Source organism: Lissotriton vulgaris, chromosome 8 (genome assembly GCF_964263255.1).
Source record: "Lissotriton vulgaris chromosome 8, aLisVul1.2, whole genome shotgun sequence".
NCBI lineage: Eukaryota > Metazoa > Chordata > Amphibia > Caudata > Salamandridae > Lissotriton > Lissotriton vulgaris.
Genome location: NC_141696.1, coordinates 173,149,764 through 173,169,107, shown reverse-complemented (window position 1 = coordinate 173,169,107; position 19,344 = coordinate 173,149,764). Strand labels below are relative to the sequence as shown.

At 44.2% G+C, this 19,344-nt stretch overlaps 1 protein-coding gene across 1 annotated transcript in view; it reads left to right on the top strand.

The window, feature by feature from the left end:
- The window catches only part of TENM4 (teneurin transmembrane protein 4), a 1,632,468-nt gene that overhangs the window by 497,199 nt on the left and 1,115,925 nt on the right, over positions 1-19,344 (top strand). The window contains exon 4 of the mRNA XM_086933907.1: positions 18,437-18,536. The gene's annotated coding sequence lies outside the window, so the exon portion shown is untranslated. The remainder of the gene's footprint in view (positions 1-18,436; positions 18,537-19,344) is intronic.

Sequence of the window (19,344 nt, the reverse complement as noted above, 5' to 3'; positions counted from 1 at the left end):
CTTATACTACCACTAACAATCGAATGTTACTTCGTTTGATGATGTCTGCTTGGGTTTTGTTCTCACATCATTCTGTGGCTGGCCCCTTTAAGGAACATTTGATCAGCTCTCACATGCATGCCAGAATGATGCTATGGAGAATACTGACATTAGTCAGGCCTTGCTTGATCAGGAAGCAAAACCACACCGTCTGCTCACCTGGACTGATCATTAAGGACTGCACTTCATTCATGCTGACAAGCCTGTTGACACACAATTAACATGAAATCTGTTCTGAAAAGGCACTAATGTGATTTGGGACTCTGCTGCCCACTGCACCTGGATTTAGTGCCTGCTTCAGCTATTGCGGCTTAGTTTTTTTCACTCCTAAATCAAATAATTTCTTTCAGGTGGGCCTTCTATTGGTGGGAGGAAGTAAAAGCCTGCTTCAGGTGCCTAGAAATAAAGGTACCATATTGAAGTTGATTATATATCACTTCTTACCCTCAAGGATGCGCAGAACCACATCAGAGACGTTTTAAGGCATTGGCAAAGTGGGCTCTGGCCCAGGGCGCCAGCCTTTTAGGGGGGCCCCGATAGAGCCCGCTCTGTTCTGCAGAGTCTTGCCCTGATGACCTTGAGTAATTCTTTAACAGATTGTTTTAAATACTATTCATCTTTTATTTATTTGTAATGTGGGTGATATGTGGGAGTCTATTGCAGACATTTTGCAGAGAAATGTTGTGTTTATGTTTCATGCAACACCAAGAAAAAAAGTTTATTTTAAATCAAAACAGAGCCTCATGTGTGGAAAATAGGAAGGGGTCACAGAGCTTATTTGCAATAATATTGTTGAGCTGCTGCTGAATTTCAATATTGAAAACACAACCACTATCTCTGAATATTAGATGTAAACACATTTCGAATTTGAACCAGTGTGCCAGCGCACTGTCAGTGAACTGGACCAGGGCCCGCCAAATCCTTCAGATGCCCCTGACACATGTGCGGAGTAGTACCCTACTCCATGGCAGGCTTTGAAATGAAGTATATGTGCCTGTCATGTGGACCCTCTGGGTGGAGTTTAATGTCTTGCCCGTGGACTAGAGTTGTGTTCTTATTATGTTTTCTCACTGACCTGTCTGATTTCGAGACAAAAAGGAGAAATCAGGGACACATAGATTTTTAAAGTGCTACTGTGTGAATAGAGACAAAGTGTGTCATTGCAGCATGGCCTATGTAGGAAGTGCTTTGGTGTTGTGTGTATATGAAAGAGTCTGAGCAAACCATGTTGCAGCAAAAGTGGTGGTGCGCCTAACCGTGGGTCTAGGAGAAAGTATAAGAAAGATGTGGTTGTGCATCCGTGTATGTCTACCAACTTTGAGTTGTGTCTATCATATAGTCCATAAACATGTGCATAGAAGGTGGTCAAAGGTGAGTGATGCTACCCTTTGGAGGTCCAATCTTGCATAAGTTTTAGTATCTGTTCTGGAGTCCACCTAGAAGTTGCAGAGAATTAGCCAGAAGGAATGGGCATTTTCAACCACCAATGGGACTTGTTCTAAAAGGTTCTCCCAGAACTGGCAGGGAACCAAGTTGGAGTGGGCATTAAATACCCATCCATAGTTAAAGCACTGAAGAGGCCAAAAAGAAGCGGTAGAAATGCAACCTGTACCACTGGATATTCTAAGGATCCTTGCTACATGGCATAAGGGGTTCACCCACCCAGGAAGGATGTAGAAGAAACACATACAAATAACCAATACACATCTAGCTATATAGGGTGTGGAGTGAATGCTTCCTTGGAGCAGTCGAGGAACAGCCCGAGGAACCAAGGAAGAAAACACACATGAACCGTAAGGGACCGCTCTCAAGCAGGATGTCACAATTCTTGGTGTAGGGATTTTAAGGAACCATTGAAGAGAACATCAGTTGGTGTTTCCGAGGAAGGTATGTATTTAGGTCACAGATCAAGAGAAAGTCTGATTGCCACACATTAACCCCCCCAGTGCTCATGACGAGGTCAGATCGTCATGACCGCGCCCGTTAAATGGAACGCTCGCATGCTGGGCTGATTCCCCTGCTGTGCTGAGCGTTCCATTAGAACGGGCGTGGTCATGACGAGCTCAGCTCGTCATGAGCACCGGAGCGCCGTGGCTCATGACGAGCTGACCTCATCATGAGCACCGGGGCGCTGTGCACGCCCCCCTGTCCCCCAGCACAGCAGGGGGAAGCAGCCCCGCAGTGAAGGGGCTAGGCCAGGAGTGTCCAAAGTCAGTCCAAGAGGGAGAGATCTATGCAACTTTTCAGGGATAATGCAACTTGGTTCATTTCAAGTTATTTGACTTATTTCGATATTGCCAGAATTTGGCTTCAGCCGGACTCTCTTGGACCTACGTGGGTCACCTCTACGCTAGAAGATATGCAGTGGACCATAGCAATCATCCTTTGGAATCCCTCAGCAAACTTTTCACATACACCTATTGCTATAATAGAACTGTTCCATCTCCCCAGGTATCCTTTTGAACCCCATCTTTATTGGCTTTAGTCTTGATAAAATTTCACGGTTTCTGAACCCTCGAGCCCACAACAAACACTGGTCTGGGTTAATTGGTTGCGTTTGCCTTAAAGTTGGCCTCCGTTATGAAGAAGTTATCCGTTCCATACTTTTGGGTCTGTGCAGCCTTCTACTTAAATAAAAACAACATTCATATTTCGCCCCATTAATAAAAGGATTAGGTAGCTAGAGTATACAGAGACGTTTTAAGGCATGGCAAAGTGGCCTCTGGCCCAGGGCCCCAGCCTCTCAGGGGGGCCCCTGAAAGAGGCAGCTCTTGCCCGGATGGCCTTTGCCAATTTTTAAACAGATTGTTTTAAATGCCATTTTCCTTTTATTTATTTTTATTGTGGGTGATGTGTGAGTCTATTACAGAAAATTTGCATAGAAATGCTGGGTAATGTTTCAGTGAACATCCATAAAAAAAGTTTATTTTAGATTAAAACACATATTATAAATGGGAGGGAGTCACAGAGATTATATGTAGAAATACTTGTGAGGTGCTGCCTTGTTACAGTAGTGAAAATACATGTCATTATCCCTGAATATTAGATGTAAACACTTGTATAATTTGGCTGAGTGTGCCTGAACGCTGTCAGTGACTTTGCCAAAGAGGGTATGAAAAGTTGAAAGTCGATCATACATTCAAAGCTGTTCTGAAGCGGGGGCTGGAAAATACGTTTGACCCCCAAAATCCTTAAGATCTCCCTGCGAGTATAGCAGGTTAAAAACTTTCTCCCTAGAACTTGTGCATGACTTCACCTCGCCACGTCATCTTTAAAGACCATTTAACCCCTTTGCCGCGGCGCGATTTCCCGGCAGTGCGGCACTTCCGCAAAATGGACGGGGTCGCGTCGGCCGTTGGCAGCACTAGCGAGGTAGTGCTGCCGTCGGCAGCACGCAAGGGGTTAATAGCAGCCACGACTCAGTGGCTGAACAGGAACGGACGGGATAGCTGGGCTTCAAATAAATTAAAGGAGATTACCAGGATACATGGCATTATCGGTTGTTTGTGATATCTGAGAAAAACATACTTGTTGGACACTAACTTTGAGAATCCATTTCACCTAACTTGTGAAATTCAATTTTGTAAGATAAAAGGCATTAATCGAATGACAGATTTCACCTTAATAAATTGCCGTTTGATTGGAAATTCCATTCTATATATGTGTTTTTCCTAAAACATCATATAACTCATTTTATTCCCTTTTTGTGTCATAATTTTTTTCATCCCAGTTCATTATTTGCTGCCATCAGGGATTTCCAGAGGAAAGGGTGACTCCTTCCTGTATCCTCAGTGCTTCTAATGGCTTGAGGCAAAAAGCTTTGGAGATGAGTGGGGAAGTATTTCCAAACAATTCTTTAGACGTTTCTAGACATAGAACTGCCCTACAAGGACACAACTGGACCCAGGGCTTTAAGTGGGCCGGGTCTCACTGGTGCTGAGCACCCAACAGTTTATTAGAGGGGGCCTCGAAACGGGTCTCTGTAGGGCTCTGTTTTGTGCCCTGGCACAGGCGGTCTTTTTTTCCCAGACTGTAGTGACAGCAGGCACATCGATGTGCGCTGCTCACACTGCTCACTTCTTACTAGTAAAGAAGTTGCTGCATGACATCATAGCAGGTGAGCGTTGTTGGAGGAAGGGAAATCCTTTAAAGAATCATTTTCTCTCTGGATTTACCTTCTCTTTTTGAAACTCAGGAGCAGCAACATCATTGTGGAGTCACCAGGGCTTTAAGTGGAAGCTTTTACAATATACAAGCCATAGTTTCCGCTTATTTAGCTTATGCAACTAACAACCATTGACAAAGCCTATAGTCCTGACTTGTATTATAATAAATCTGGATTCAATGACAGAAACGGCAAAATGGAAGTCGGCCAGCACACTATGCTAAGCACAGATCTTTAACTTACGTGTTTTAAGCCATACCTTTAATTACATTGGCCACGCCCCTTTGAGAGACACCCCCCCCCCCTTCAGTTTTTTTCATCCCACTTAAAGCCCTGATTGGATCTAGAGAAACACCAGGAGTCCAAGAAATTCCGATAAAGAACATGAAGAAAAAATAGGGACACAAACCAAAAACAGGGGGCAAAGAAGAGGAAGAAAAATACTCCTCCAAATGTGTTGCGGTTCAATGAGAAGTAGCTCACCCTTTGTTGATATAGAAATAAAACAGGACAGCCCCCCATGAAGAACTGAAGGCTCTACCATGGATAGGGAAGGGTTGCTTGATCTATTGTTTGCATTGTCCTTTATTCCTGCCCACTCCTTTTCCTCACTCCCTGATGCTTCCCTCACAATTCTTTATTTTATTTTATAATTGTTTTTTAATGAGAGGGCTCGTACTCTGCAAAGTTCTGCTGAGCTGCTGAATCAGTCGTTTACGCTTCATGTGCACTTCTTTTTCCTTTTTTTTACATTTTAATTTCCCATTCTAAGACTGCCTCTGCAACCTGCGTGATGATGCAGGCACATGCATATTACATGTGTGCATGCGCGACTTGAAGCACACACTCTCAACAGCAGACATTTTGGAATGGCTTTTATTTAATAGAATACCCATTCAAGATTTTGTGCGATGCATGCACTTGCGTCTTGAGGCAAGTGCACACATACAATTGGAAAAAGATTGACAAAGCCAACAGCTTAGTCTTTGAGAGCTGAGACCTTTTGACTTTGCCAGTGCTTTTTATGGTCTGGCTTGACAGCGCTGCTGTTGCTACACTACAGAAGGACTTTGGCTCCACCCACATGCTGGGAGGCAAGAGTACATGTTTTGATTGGACAGAAGTTGTATGCTCCCAAAAAAAGTGTTTTCCCTCTATGCAGCTTTGATCATTTTGTTTATTTATCCGGTTGCCTAAGCTTGAACTTTCAGTGGCGCACAAATGACATTGGAATGCTATTAAAGTGTCTTAGATTATTGAACAAATTATGTTGTTTTTCACTCACATCAGCACAGATGGGAGAAGGGCAGCCATTAGTTTTTTGATTTTTAGATGTTTTGACATTTCAATTGTCAACTACACTTATATTATTCTACTGTTCTTTGCTTACACGCAAATACAGATCTATTCCCATGCTATTTACTTGTTGGCTTCACATTACCATACAACATTCCTTTAAAGCCAGACTTATTGGCATTGCCAATACTTGTTTATCTAAATGGAACTCTTTTCTAGCACTCCCCCATACACACACCTTCTCTTGCTACCTTGTTTTATTGCCAATTCCACCTTTTCCATATCTGTTATCCTTTTTCTACTGTCTGACCTCCCAGCTCTAGTATTTGTGGTAGAAATAGAAAATTACTACTGCAACCCTAAACTGTAAATTTGTGCTTTTCTTTTTCATTACTTAACTTTTTTTATGCAGGCTTCAATTTACTTCTATTTTTGGAATTGTTGCAGGGTTTTGTATATGCTTGTATATGGTTTTTTTAATCATTTTTGTCTCCGTTTTAGCCACTTTCTATAATGGATATCCCTTCCATTTTTTATGGTTTAGATTTTCATGCTTTGTTTTCCCATAATAGTTTGTTTTCTATTAAACCACATACTGAAGCAATATCATCAGCTTTCAGACTGACATGCCAATACCTTGGATTAGTTACTCAATCACAAAACCTCAATGGTTTTCTAGAACCCGCCCGCCTTTCTTTCCTCCTCCTACTAGTTAGAAGTGGTAGCTTCCCCTAGTCCCTGGAAAATATAGCAAGCTCCCCAATCACCAATCAAACAGCCCTGCAAGATTTATCTCCAAATGAATGGCTTCTACCACAATTGTGATATGTTGGTTCAGCCTTAAGGCACAAGGATCAAATATTTTATCTTGCCTCCTAACTCAATTCCAACATTTAACCCGTTAACCGCGGCGGTAATTCCGCCGCGGTGTGGGCGTTTTCGTACGTGGGTGGGGAGCCGTCGGCAGCACTGGGGAGGTAGTGCTGCAGTTGGCCATTGGCCGACGGCAGCAGGGAAGGGGTTAATGTATTGCTGAATCATAGATTTCTGGTGGTACTGTGATAATTCTCCCAGTGCCTAATTTGTAAAATAATAAGTGCCCAATGATTTTCTCAGAAGTCCCCGATGGTGCTGACGAATATCGAGATTGCAGAATACCCCGGCTGCGTAGTCTTGATTCCACTTAATGCCGGCTTCTTCCCGCACCATACACTCCCTGCTTCTTCATCTCACTCTCACAGGTTCAGTTCCATCCCTGCTTTCTCTTGTTTGCTCTCAGTCACAGTCTTTTGAGGAAAAGTAGGTGCCGGTCCCCTAAAATAAGTGCAGGTGGACCCCACCTGCAACCACTGGCTCAAACCAAGCCTTGATCCTGCCTAATTTAACAATGATGGGATAAACCATTTGACCGAAAACTGCCCCACCAGTCACAGAGGATGGTTGTGATTTTCCTTAAATATCTCATTCTGAAGTCAGCGGACACTGAAAATGGTTGAAGTGAAATGAATGCTAGAGTTGTTTATTTTAAGGCAAAACAATTGAACACTATTAAGACAATGATGTGTGTTGATACTGTACTTGTCCTAAGCTGAATAGTGCACTGTATGTCAAAGAGCAGTATTGTAAGTGGTCCATGTTCAGGATGGATCTACACTCAGTATTTTCTATGTTTCAAATTTCAAAATTCCAAAAAGTGAAACAAGTGAGCTTGAAATAGTACAGGCTGTTGATATCTTAAGAGATACTTGGTCACTTCTGACAAATTATTCACCGCCTGCATAACTCCATCCCTAGAGTAAATGTTTAAAAGATTGAGACTCCCTGCCCAAAACCCCTCATGCACCCATCGACTTTAATATGCACCACACTTCCCACATGCCCAACCCCCGCACACCAATGCATATTCTGTTGCACCACTCTTCACAAGTCAGGAAATCTTTACCCCTAAACATAAGTTCCACTGATAACTACCTTAGCTTCAGAAGACTACTCAAGATTTGGATGTTCCCCACATAACCACCATTCTCAAACATAGATGTGCATGCAGTGTGTCCCGCTGTTTGTGAGCATGTATTTGGACCATATGGGTGTACCTACATACATATATATATATATACATATATATATATATATATATATATATATATATATATATATATATATATATATATATATATATATATATGTATATATATATATATATATATGTATGTAGGTACACCCATATGGTCCAAATACATGCTCACAAACAGCGGGACACACTGCATGCACATCTATGTTTGAGAATGGTGGTTATACATATATATATATATATATATATATATATATATATATATATATATATATATATATATATATATATATATATATATATATATATATATATATATATATATATATATTCCTTTGTATAAAAAGGTATAATAACTGTGTTTGTAACTATATAGATATTTGTTGGTTCTGCTTGACAAGTGCACATATTACTTATGGTTATATTATTCTAGGTTTAACATATATGTAGGTCACTGCATAAATAAGTACATTTTTATCATAGCTATTTATCTACAATTGCTTCACTATTGAATTACAAAAAGAAATTATAAAAAATTATTAGAACAAATAAATTGGCTTGAAGCACAGCAACACTTGAAAGTCTGAGTTTATTAAATGCACCTTAAATCTACATATATTACCTTCCCTATACATATATACCTTCCATGTACTTATGTATCTTTATATTTAGTGCTTTACTTCTAATTCAGCATCTCCAATAAATTACTTTATATCTCACCCTATACCTCTCTCAATATATCTTCTACCTCCACTCTCTCATTGATCCCAAACCCCGTTCCACTGCTACGACCCCCAAAATAACTCTTTCAGACTCTTCCCTTCTCTTGCTTTCCATGCATCATCTCAAACCTCCTTTACTATTCAGATCTTCCAAAAAAGCCTTTCTCAACCCTTCTCTCTGACTCTTCCCCTCTCCACCTCCCCTTTACTCAACCCAAACCTCCTCCTTTTGCTATAACCCCCCCCCCAAAAAAACACTTTCTAGAACCTTCCCTCTTCTATCCCTCCACTATCGTTTTCAATCCAACTAACAGGCTCACATGTCCACCGCTCAAATTAATTTCACATCTCCCTATACTAATTCACCACTAATCCTCTTTGGGTTCCGGAGTAGTGTGCTACTCACCAAAAAGCACTTTGACACCCTTGAGTAGTAAGCGCTATAGAAATACAATTACAATTGCAATGTGTTCTCTGTAACCATCCACCCTTCATACAAATGTAGCTGAAGTTCATCTCCACTCCCTGAAGTGCAGATAAGTGCTTTTGTTTATCAGGGTCTCTAAAGTGTGAGACACTGCTGGACGTTACCACACTTTCAGCGCCCACAGTTTTGTCCGGCTAGAGTGTGGAGTTCACAGGATCTAAACCACCAGCCTTCCCTGCCACTCAAGAGACCTGGGACGTTGTGGGCAAATGTAGAAAACTCCAATAAAATGGTGAAGTTCAATAAATCGACAGTGAAATCTGTCTGGACGGATGCTGAATAGCTATTGGCTGGATGGATCGATGAATTAATGGACAGATAGACGGCTAAATCTTGGTTAGATGGATTACTCAATGGCTATATGCATTGATCGATTAATGAATGGGCTAATTACTAGCCAGATGGGTTAATTAGATAGATAGACAGACAGACAGACCGACAGACAGATTTTTTTAAATCTGAAATGGTATGATGTTTTTTGGGTTGCTAGTTGAAGTTTCCTATAGGGCTGTTAACACCTTCGCTGCGGCGGCTATTCCGCCGCAGCGCTAACGGTCGTGGGGGGCGCGCGGCTCACCTGCGCGGGTGACAGAACCGTTCCGTCACGGCTCGCGGGTGAGCTGTGCTTGTGACGGAACTGTTCCGTCACGGCCCCACCCGCTTAATGAAACGTGCCGCGCAGGCGCAAAATCAGTGCCGCGCAGGCGCGGCGAGCAGGCCGTGACGGAACCGTTCCGTCATGAGCACAGCCCACCCGAGGGGCGTGACGGAACGGTTCCGTCAATAGCGTCGACAGGGTTAAGCAGATTCAACAAGTCGGAGCCCTCTTGCACGACACAGTTCGCTTCTCTTGCCCAGGATGCGTGCCTTTTCTTGATTTAAACCTCAAATCGATAGTTTGCAGCTAAAGAAATCTGTTTAAAGATTAAGCTATAAAGAGACCCCTTGAACCAGCGTAGAGGGGCTCCCCCTTCAATGTCACTCGCTGGCCTGCAGCCCTTCCTACGGAGTGTGACTGATAACAAGCAGATGGAACTATTACATCCTTACTGGGTTTACAATTCGGCCAAGTGTTCCTCATTATTTTCGTCTTTGCTACTGATCCGGCTCTCAAAACATTCCTGTTTGATATGCGGCAGGGAGCCCGGCTGGGGCTATGAGCTCATGGGCTGCAAATTTCCCATTAAAGTTTCAAAGTCGCTTCTTCTGATGTTTGCAAGAAGTATGCGCTGTAATACCTTTCCTGTGCTGAGCTTGAAAAACAAAGATTGGCTATTAAGGGCTGATAAAACGATGTGGATTGGCGGTATCTGCTCCTAAAGTGGTTTCTATCGGTGCCAGTAATGCGGTGTTTACGGCGCTCCATCCCCATTGGTCACGTCCCTCCGCCGGGCCAGGTGCTTCTGATTGAGCCGCTCAGCATCTGGCGACAGTACCCAGGCGCTACTGATAGGTTAGCGGAGTCATTGTCAGGAAACGCTGATAGCAATCTAGGCGTCTGATTGGCTGCTGCTGCCAATGCCAAACAAGAGCACGAGACGCGAGCTTTGCTATTTCTTTTTTGTGTTGTTCTTTTTCTTCTTTACTAAACTATTGATCATAGCAATGGGTCCAAAGCTGAGTTTTTATGGAATGGCATCAGGTGGTGTATAGCTGCAAGGGATAGGCCAACATGATACGCAGGCTTATTTGATAATATTTTGCAAAGTGAGTAAATAACTGGTCACCTGTGGGTATTGGAGAAGTCAAGCCGCCACAGGCTCGTTTTAGGTTCAATAGGTGGTCAATCCAGGGCACTAGTCCTAAAAAGAAACGTGGGGGGACGCTGTTACCGGAAGTGACGTCACGACAGGAAGTTTCATCACGAAAGGTGCGCTCCGATCTCGTCCCAGAGAGGCCACACAGTGAAGTTCAGCTGTTTGGCAGGGTGGACGGCATCCACCCGGTAAAATAAATGGGGGGACGCCGTCCACCTGCGTGGTACCCTGACTCGAGCCCCGGGTCAATCCATATATTACTACTGCTTTGAAATGTCAATGAAGACACTTCATGACCTAATTTTCCATTATACAAAATGTACTACTCGCCAGATTTTACAACCGCGCATAAATACGGGTGCATGGGAGAAGGGGTCACAAAAGAACACAGTGACACAGGGTAGAGTGACCCATTGGTCTGCACATGCGGCTATTTTGGTCCACTAGACCACTGGGCAAGAATTTTTCTACCGTTGAAAATAGTGTGTGTTATTCCCTGTCCATAAAGTGGTTTTGTCACCTCCTCCCCTAGGGTGAACCTCCACTCCAACATTCTGTTGACGCTGCACCCGGCCAACTGCTGTTTGCGACTACCACCACCTAGTGTGGACTAGTTAATGATGCTGTACATTTGTAATGTATCAGGTCTGCATCCCCTAGCATTCTACCGCTGCTTAAACATTCCGCATACACAAGAAGCATGGACAGGTTATCCTGGGACTTGGGCTCCTATGGGTACCACCTGGCAGTGCACCTATGGGCTCCTATGGAAGCGCTTACTGGTGGTGCTACTAAAGGCTCTTATGGAGGCCCTTACCACCTGGAGGTGCTCATGTCCGCTCTTATGGAGGTCCTTACCACCTGGAGGTGCTCATGACCGCTCTTATGGAGGCCCTTACCACCTGGAGGTGCTCATGTCCGCTCTTATGGAGGCCCTTACCACCTGGAGGTGCTCATGTCCACTCTTATGGAGGCACTTAACACCTGGAGGTGCTCCTGTCCGCTCTTATGGAGGCCCTTACCACCTGGAGGTGCTCTTGTCCACACTTATGGAGGCCCTTACCACCTGGAGGTGCTCATGTCCGCTCTTATGGAGGCCCTTACCACCTGGAGGTGCTCATGTCCACTCTTATGGAGGAGCTTACCACCTGGAGGTGCTCATGTCCGCTCTTATGGAGGCCCTTACCACCTGGAGGTGCTCTTGTCCACTCTTATGGAGGCCCTTACCACCTGGAGGTGCTCATGTCCGCTCTTATGGAGGCCCTTACCACCTGGAGGTGCTCCTGTCCGCTCTTATGGAGGAGCTTACCACCTGGAGGTGCTCATGTCCGCTCTTATGGAGGTCCTTACCACCTGGAGGTGCTCATGTCCGCTCTTATGGAGGCCCTTACCACCTGGAGGTGCTCCTGTCCGCTCTTATGGAGGTCCTTACCACCTGGAGGTGCTCCTGTTCGCTCTTATGGAGGAGCTTACCACCTGGAGGTGCTCATGTCCGCTTTTATGGAGGTCCTTACCACCTGGAGGTGCTCATGTCCGCTCTTATGGAGGCCCTTACCACCTGGAGGTGCTCATGTCCGCTCTTATGGAGGTCCTTACCACCTGGAGGTGCTCCTGTCCGCTCTTATGGAGGCACTTAACACATGGAGGTGCTCCTGTCCGCTCTTATGGAGGAGCTTACCAACTGGCAGTGCTACTTCTTGGCAGTATAGACTCGAAGCACAGGCACTTATCAGTAAAATGGTCTGCTATCCTCAGCACTGCCAAAGACTCCACAGATTCCCATGTTGCCAGCGATACAAGTAATCATGAATACACTTGTAGAGACAGAGTCCAGGCTGAGCCAGACTTGAAAGTCATTTAGTTCTGAATGGAATGGAAGTGTACCCGTTTTAATGAATGGCAAGATTTAGGGCCTTATTATGACTTTGGCGGCGTGGCAGCGGGACGCCACGCCAGCGCCCCGCTGCCATACCGCCAAAGCCATAATGCGACTGCCAGCTGGATTCCGACAGGAATCCAAGTCGGGCGATCCTGCAGCTGGCCCACGGTGGTACAGTGCAGGCCCGGACTGGCCGTAGCGGGCACCAGGCAATCCCCCGGTGCGCCGCAAGTGTGGGGGCCTGTTTTGGGCCCTGGGAGCCGTTTTTGTTACAGGGCCGTTTTTGCTTTTTGCATTTTGCAGCAAAATCGGCCGAAAACCGGCCCTGGCAAAGAGCTCGGTCGCACCACCAGGGGGCCGGCCGAGCACTTTGCCAGGGCCGGTTTTGGTTCTCAGTCCGGACCTGGTACAGTGCTAAGGCTCATACTTGAGCCTTAGCAAGGCACCGCAATGAGAATGCCATTGCACATTCCTGCAAGGCATGAATTTGATTTGATTTGAATTTGCAGAGCGCAGCAGTTACCCGAGGGTGTCAACTTCCGTTAAGGCGCTATAGACTACCGTCCAGAAGAGATTCCCTAGGAGAAGGTGATAGCGGGGGTGGCTACATGCAAAATAGCCAGGTCTTTAGGGCCTTTCTAAAAGAGAGATGTAGATTAGAGGATGAGCGAAGGGATCTGCCCGGGGAGTACCATGTGAACATGGATTTTAGTCTTGTTGGGTAGGTGAGATAGAGACCCTTATGGACCATATATAAAGATTTGAAGCTCATACGTTTGATTGTAAGCCAGTGTAGGGTTTCAAGCCCCTTGGCAGCAGAATATATTTTGGGAATGTCCTGAACCAGTCTGGCAAGGGCATTCTGCACTAGTTGGAGTTTGTGCTGCGCATTCTTGTTCCAGTCTAGGTAGAGTGAATTGCAATAATCCAACCTGGACATTACCAGGGCGAGAGCGGGAAGCTTGCCTGCAGGGAGCGGGATAAAACAACATTTTCTTCAACATCCTTAAGATCCAGGCGCAGGTGGAAACAGTGCGGTTAGTTTGGGTGTCAAAATTAAGGTCAAGGTCCATCAGAACTCCAAGGTTCTTAGCCTTGTTTCCTAGTGTAGGACACATTCCTAGAGAAGGAGGCCAACAGCTGCTGTTCCAGCTTGTTTCCCCGGGGCCAAAGACCATCACCTTCGTCCTATCCCCATTCAATTTTAAGATGTCAGACATTCATTCAGCCACCTTAGTCATACAGCATCGAACATTCTCAGCCAGCGATCCTGTCTTCTTGGGAATTTATACCATGATCTATGTATCGTCAGCATATGACACTACCTCCATTCCGCAGGAGTGGATGATGTTCGCTAGGTGCCTCATAAAGATTAAAAAGAGTGGGGCTTAAAGCGGAGCCCTGAGGAACTCCACATGGCAGGGAGAATGCTTCAGAATAGAAGCATTGAAGCTTCACCATTTGAGATCGTTCCCCTAGAAAAGGGGACAGAAGGACTAAGGCTTGATGTGTGATGTCCAGCCCTTGGTGTCTGTACAGCATCAGGGCGGGAGAGATGGTATCGAACGCTGCAGACAGATCCAGAAGTATAAGCAGCAGTCCCTGTCCTTCATCCACTCAGCGTCTAATAAATGTAAATGTAAATGTGCTGGACTTGTAAAGCGCACAGCTGCCCGTAAGCGTCCCGGCGCTTGCTTAGGGAACCCGTCCTGGTATTCCCCTGTGAGAAACCACGGCAGGGTGTCCACAAGGTGAAAGCCAGGCATCCCGCCGCGAGGGGCCGTGGTGGAGATTAAGCAAGCTATTGCCCAGAGTCGCAGAGTGTGACCCCGTGAGTAGAGTAGGCACCAGAGCGAGAATTGTCGAGTCCGTGGAATTTTTGAGCCCGAGACCCGCCGAGGCGGGGAATCGAACTCTGGTCCACGGTCGATCTCAGCTTCCGGGTCTGCCGCCTCTAACCACTGAGCCACGCTTCTCCACTAATACTGTCCGTGGCTGAGATTAATGCTGTTTCTGCCCCATGATGTTTCCTAAAGTCAAACTGGGAGTCGTTGAACCAGCGTTGTTGTTCAGCAGTCTCCATCAGCTGATTATTAAGATGCATTTCCATGAACTGTCAAGTCCATGCTGTAGGAACTGTGGGGCGCATGCAGACAGGGGGGCACACCATGTGCCTCTCTGCATGCATCCTCTGGCGCAGAGGCACCAGGGGGCCCTGTAGGGCCCCCTTCGTTTCCTCACTGCCACACTTTTCATCGTGAGCTCACCACCATGAAAACTGTGGCGGTGAGGAAACTCCTAATATGCTTGGTGGTGCTGCAGCATCTCCGCCAAGCATATTAGGGGCCTCAGACCGCTGCAAGACCACCAGGGATCGCAGATCCCTGGCAGCAGCAGCAGATCCTTGGCAGTCCGACCTCCCAACTTGTTATAGGGCGGACCGCCAAACTGATAATAAGCCCCATAGTGTTTTTGAATGGTTTTGCTAAGTATCACCAATGAAGAGAGTTGTTTCAAGTTGTTGCCATGTCAGATGAAGCTTCTGCCAAAGCCACTGGCATGGATTCCAATCCTGAGATTTTCTTCCCTACGCTCGTGCTTGGCAAATGTTTATTGGTCCTACACCAGCTTCTAGATTTGAAGAATCGAAAAAAAATTTTTTGTACAATTCTCTGCAAACTCTTCCCCCCTTGTGATGCTCCATGCCAGATTCTCCTGCCGATGGAATATCCACCTCCAAATGTAGTGAAGTAAGTGCGAGTAACGCCACCTTTACAACAGCTGCCTCTTTAGGAGTCGGGGAGAGGAAGAGAGGATTTGAAAAGACACATTTTCCACACTGTAGCAGCTATATAAATACCACTAGGGTAAAAATGTTCCACTGGATCTAAAAAAAAAATACAAAAAAATGTTGAAGCATATATATTAGTATTTTAGGGTCAGAGATATAAACCTTGCAGGACAACCAGTGGCGTAACTCAAAATAATATGGCCTACCTGCGGAATATGGTGGGAGGCCCCTGACACTCCCACAATCTCATAGATATTCATAGAGCTTGAGCTGAAAGGGGGACCTTCTGAAGGGCCATCATTTCTGGAGTCTTCCTTGACCTTCAGATGACAGGCGCTGGTATTGGGGTTCCTCCTCTTTCAGGCCAGCTCAGAGATGATCTGATTTTGGGATGCGATTTCTACCATTTTTGGGCGAAATGTTGTTTCTGTGCCGGGTTACCTTTTGGAATATACTTAGAGCCTGACAGTATTTTCCCTGCCGGTAAGGGGCAATATGTTTACCAGTTGGTGATATTCTGTAAATAGCCTCTGTTTTAAAGCCATACAGTCTGTTTTCTCAAGAAACAGTAGATATTGGTCACTATGCTGATCTGTTAATTCTATGTTTGCATGTGGACATCTGAGTCCTTTTTTTGCAAGTTGAGGCTTCAGAGCCACTATTCTGGGAAAAATTGGGAAGCCTGATGTATGGCAAGACAAACAGTGATGACCACTTCTTCTGGCAGGGCAGATGCATAGAAAAGAGAAGGTTTCAAAGAGGCACGACTACTTTTAAGGAGCTCCTGGTTTAGCATTTCTTTAGAACAGGGTTCTCCAGAGTTGGTCCTGGAGGGCCTGATCCATGCCAGATTTTTAAGATAACTACATTCATCTAAATGGGGATTTGCTAAAAATCTGGCATGGATCAGGCATTGGAGAACCCTGTTATTGAAGGCAAAATTAAAAATTACAGGTTAATTCTTAAAAACCTGAATTCTACTAGAAGAAAGCTCATCAGACAGAATAACAACCCAGATACTTGTAAACCAGTTACAGCTACCAGCAACTCCCTCTCAGTCTTTCAACATTCTGAGGTCAACAAAATTAGCATTGTTGCTTTGGGTAAGAATGGCATCTACCATTGTAGGTCTTACATATTTATCTCTTTTTGCAGTATCCTAAGCAATATTCAGATGTTACTACTTTTTTTTTTTATATAAGTGCTTGGAATTCTATAGCAGTCCCCAAGAGATAGCTTTTTTGTGCTGCAATGGCTGCCACGAGCAGTGTGCAACTCCTACCCTGTGGATAAACTCTGTTTAGAATTGTGGGAATGGTTTTGCTGAACTTGCAGTTTTGGGGACACTAGGGTGTCTTTTCCTCATGGAAAACCACAGTGAAAAATATTAAGATTAATGTAAGATATTTTCTTCCTGTGAGAGAAGAGGGGTCGTGAATTGATGCAGGAGACAAGCGAGCTTTGACGGGTACATCAATAGTACTGAGAGCAGAAGAAGAGCAAACTGAGAGAGTTTATGCTGACGTCGCTGGTTGGCTAAACCAGGATTTGAATTAGCTGCTTAGATTGGAGAAGAAGCCTGTCAATCATTGAGTTAGGCCTGACAGGGGAACAAATGAGATTTTCAGCTGTGCTGTTTCAGCAGGTTTGGGTGACACCTACATTTTAGGCCTGGCTTATGGTGACTTTTTGCGTCACTCCTGTCTTGGCCTTCTATTTCTTTTCATGACGTTGCATTGCTGTGAAATTGTGAAAAGTACATATTTTGTCCTGCGTGTTTTTGACTGACAAGAGCTGTAAGATCTGGAAGAGACAGGAGGCGAGTCATTTTTTCATATGCTGCACTTTGGAACATTTTCTTTGCATCGCTTTTAGCATATCTTTTATGCATACTTTACATAACCTTCACATAGGCAGGGCCGCTGGAAAAGCATAATTGTGCGGCTGCAGTGTTATCCAGGTGTAATGATTGGTAACCTTTGCCACATCATTCTTCAACACCTGCCTAATGTGAAGCTTTTAACCAAAAAAGTAATTTCTAGCTGAAGTTGAATAAAATTGCTGGCGACCTTGTCCTGATGTATGCTGTAATTGGATATTTAAAGAAAAGACAATGTTGCCCAGATAGTGTAAACATCCCTACTAGAAATACTGGAGGAAAGGCTTTCATCTGCAGCAGGAAACAAAGACCCTAAGCACTTAAATGTAATTAAAACAGGGTGGATACAAAAATCCCTTCGTATCACAATTTTCTTTGTTTTCTATTAAAATACACTGCTTTTATAGCTGCATTTATTTTAATCAGGGCAATCAATATTTCAAAGAATCGTGAAAAGGTTGTGTTTCTTTTATAGGTCACATCTTGAATCCTAAATCATCTTCTAGTATGGCATATACATAAAACATATGAAATGTAATTATTAAATGTTCGGCAGAGCTGATTTTAATTGAAATAATAGAAATTTGATTGCAGCATATTTTGCTACATAATTTATTCAGTTCTGCCACATAATTTGGCTCTTGATTGCCGCATAATTCCATTGGCCTTGTTATAGTGAATGGGAGTAAAACGGCTAGCTAAAACATATTCATGGAGTATGCTCTCAAGTTGCTTAAGGAACTATTTCTTGGGGGTGTTGTTAATGTTTTATACCACAATCCTATTTAAAAACATTTGAAATATGGTTATTGAATATTATGAATACAGAATGATTTTTATAAGGTGGCAATCAATATTAATAATCTTAGGCTCTGTCTGTTACCCGCTGGTGCGACATGTGGAGGTTTTTTCATTTAAATGTACAGAATATAAGTGACACGCCTGAGCCAGAGTGTTTTATGCAGTAGTAAAAGGATTGGAAGAATGGAAATCATGTGGTGGTTCTATGGGGGATTGGGGAAAGGGATTTAGGCATAAAATATGTCGATAAATTAAAGGTCTCTTGAGATGCTTGTATTGAGTTGTTTAGATGCCTTGCGTCAGTTGTGTCTGTACCACAAAACTCAGATCTCTGCCCCTATTTCACAAGCATTAAGACTGTGACGTTTCAAAGTCTATTAGTTCCTAAAGTGTGTATACTAAATTGTTTAAAATTGTTAATAAAATATCGCCAACTTTCTGAAGATTTGTACTAGCAGCATCATTAACTGTGCTAAATTCACATAAAAGTCTATTTATAATATTGTCTAAGGCCATGCATTCAGTTCTACCTTTTTCTGTTTTCATCAGATTGTCTCCAATGGGTGCCTGAACAAGCCTGTGACCTGGGGATAGGGCCCTCTTAAAAGACAGACTACTGGCCAGCCTCCTCAGCACTGCATGGGGTTAGGTAAGTGTCAATGAAGATTCATATTATAGCCTGTTTTTTCTGTCCAACAAAGTAGCAGTGGATTTACATACTTAATATTATATTCTAATTCCTCTTATGTGTATTGCATGCTTGTCTTGTCCAGTTGGGTGGCAGAGGAACTTGGAGGAGGACTGTGGTGGGGCGGGCGTGGCTTTGGAGCATCCTTGGAGAGACAAACTGAAATTGAATGCATGCAAGAGGCTGAACTCCTGTTTACAGGAGTATACATTGTGCAAGTTCAGTCATTTTAGATTTGTATTGTGAGAAGATGATTGGCAAGTCGCATTATACACAGAAGAGGTGGCATGTGGGTAAAGTGTGGTGGATATTGACTTAGTTGATATCCCAAGGATTGGCCTGCTGCTTCCCGAGTTTCACCTGTGTTGTTTTATTGCTTAAGCTTTGTGAATATCCTTTCACCATACACAGGGCCATCTTTAACACTGGTGGCGCCCTGTGCGACAATGTATGTTGGCGCCCCCCACCAGTGACCACCTCTGCCACGGATTTCCTCAGTAGTACCGTTCAACAGTGCCCCTCAAGTCTCCATAACCACTGTCTCTCGGATTCATTTAGTTTTCTTGTACCACTCATACCAGTGTAAGGTGTCAGAGCACTTTACATCATGCAAAGAGACAATCATGCGTGTAAATCTGTGTACAGGAAATGTTACATCAGACAGAACTACAAGGTGTAGGAATCCCAATACTGGTAGGCAAATTAGTCCTTATTCTGTAAAAATACAAATTCAGAATATAAAAGGTAACAACTTTGTTAGGAGTTCTCT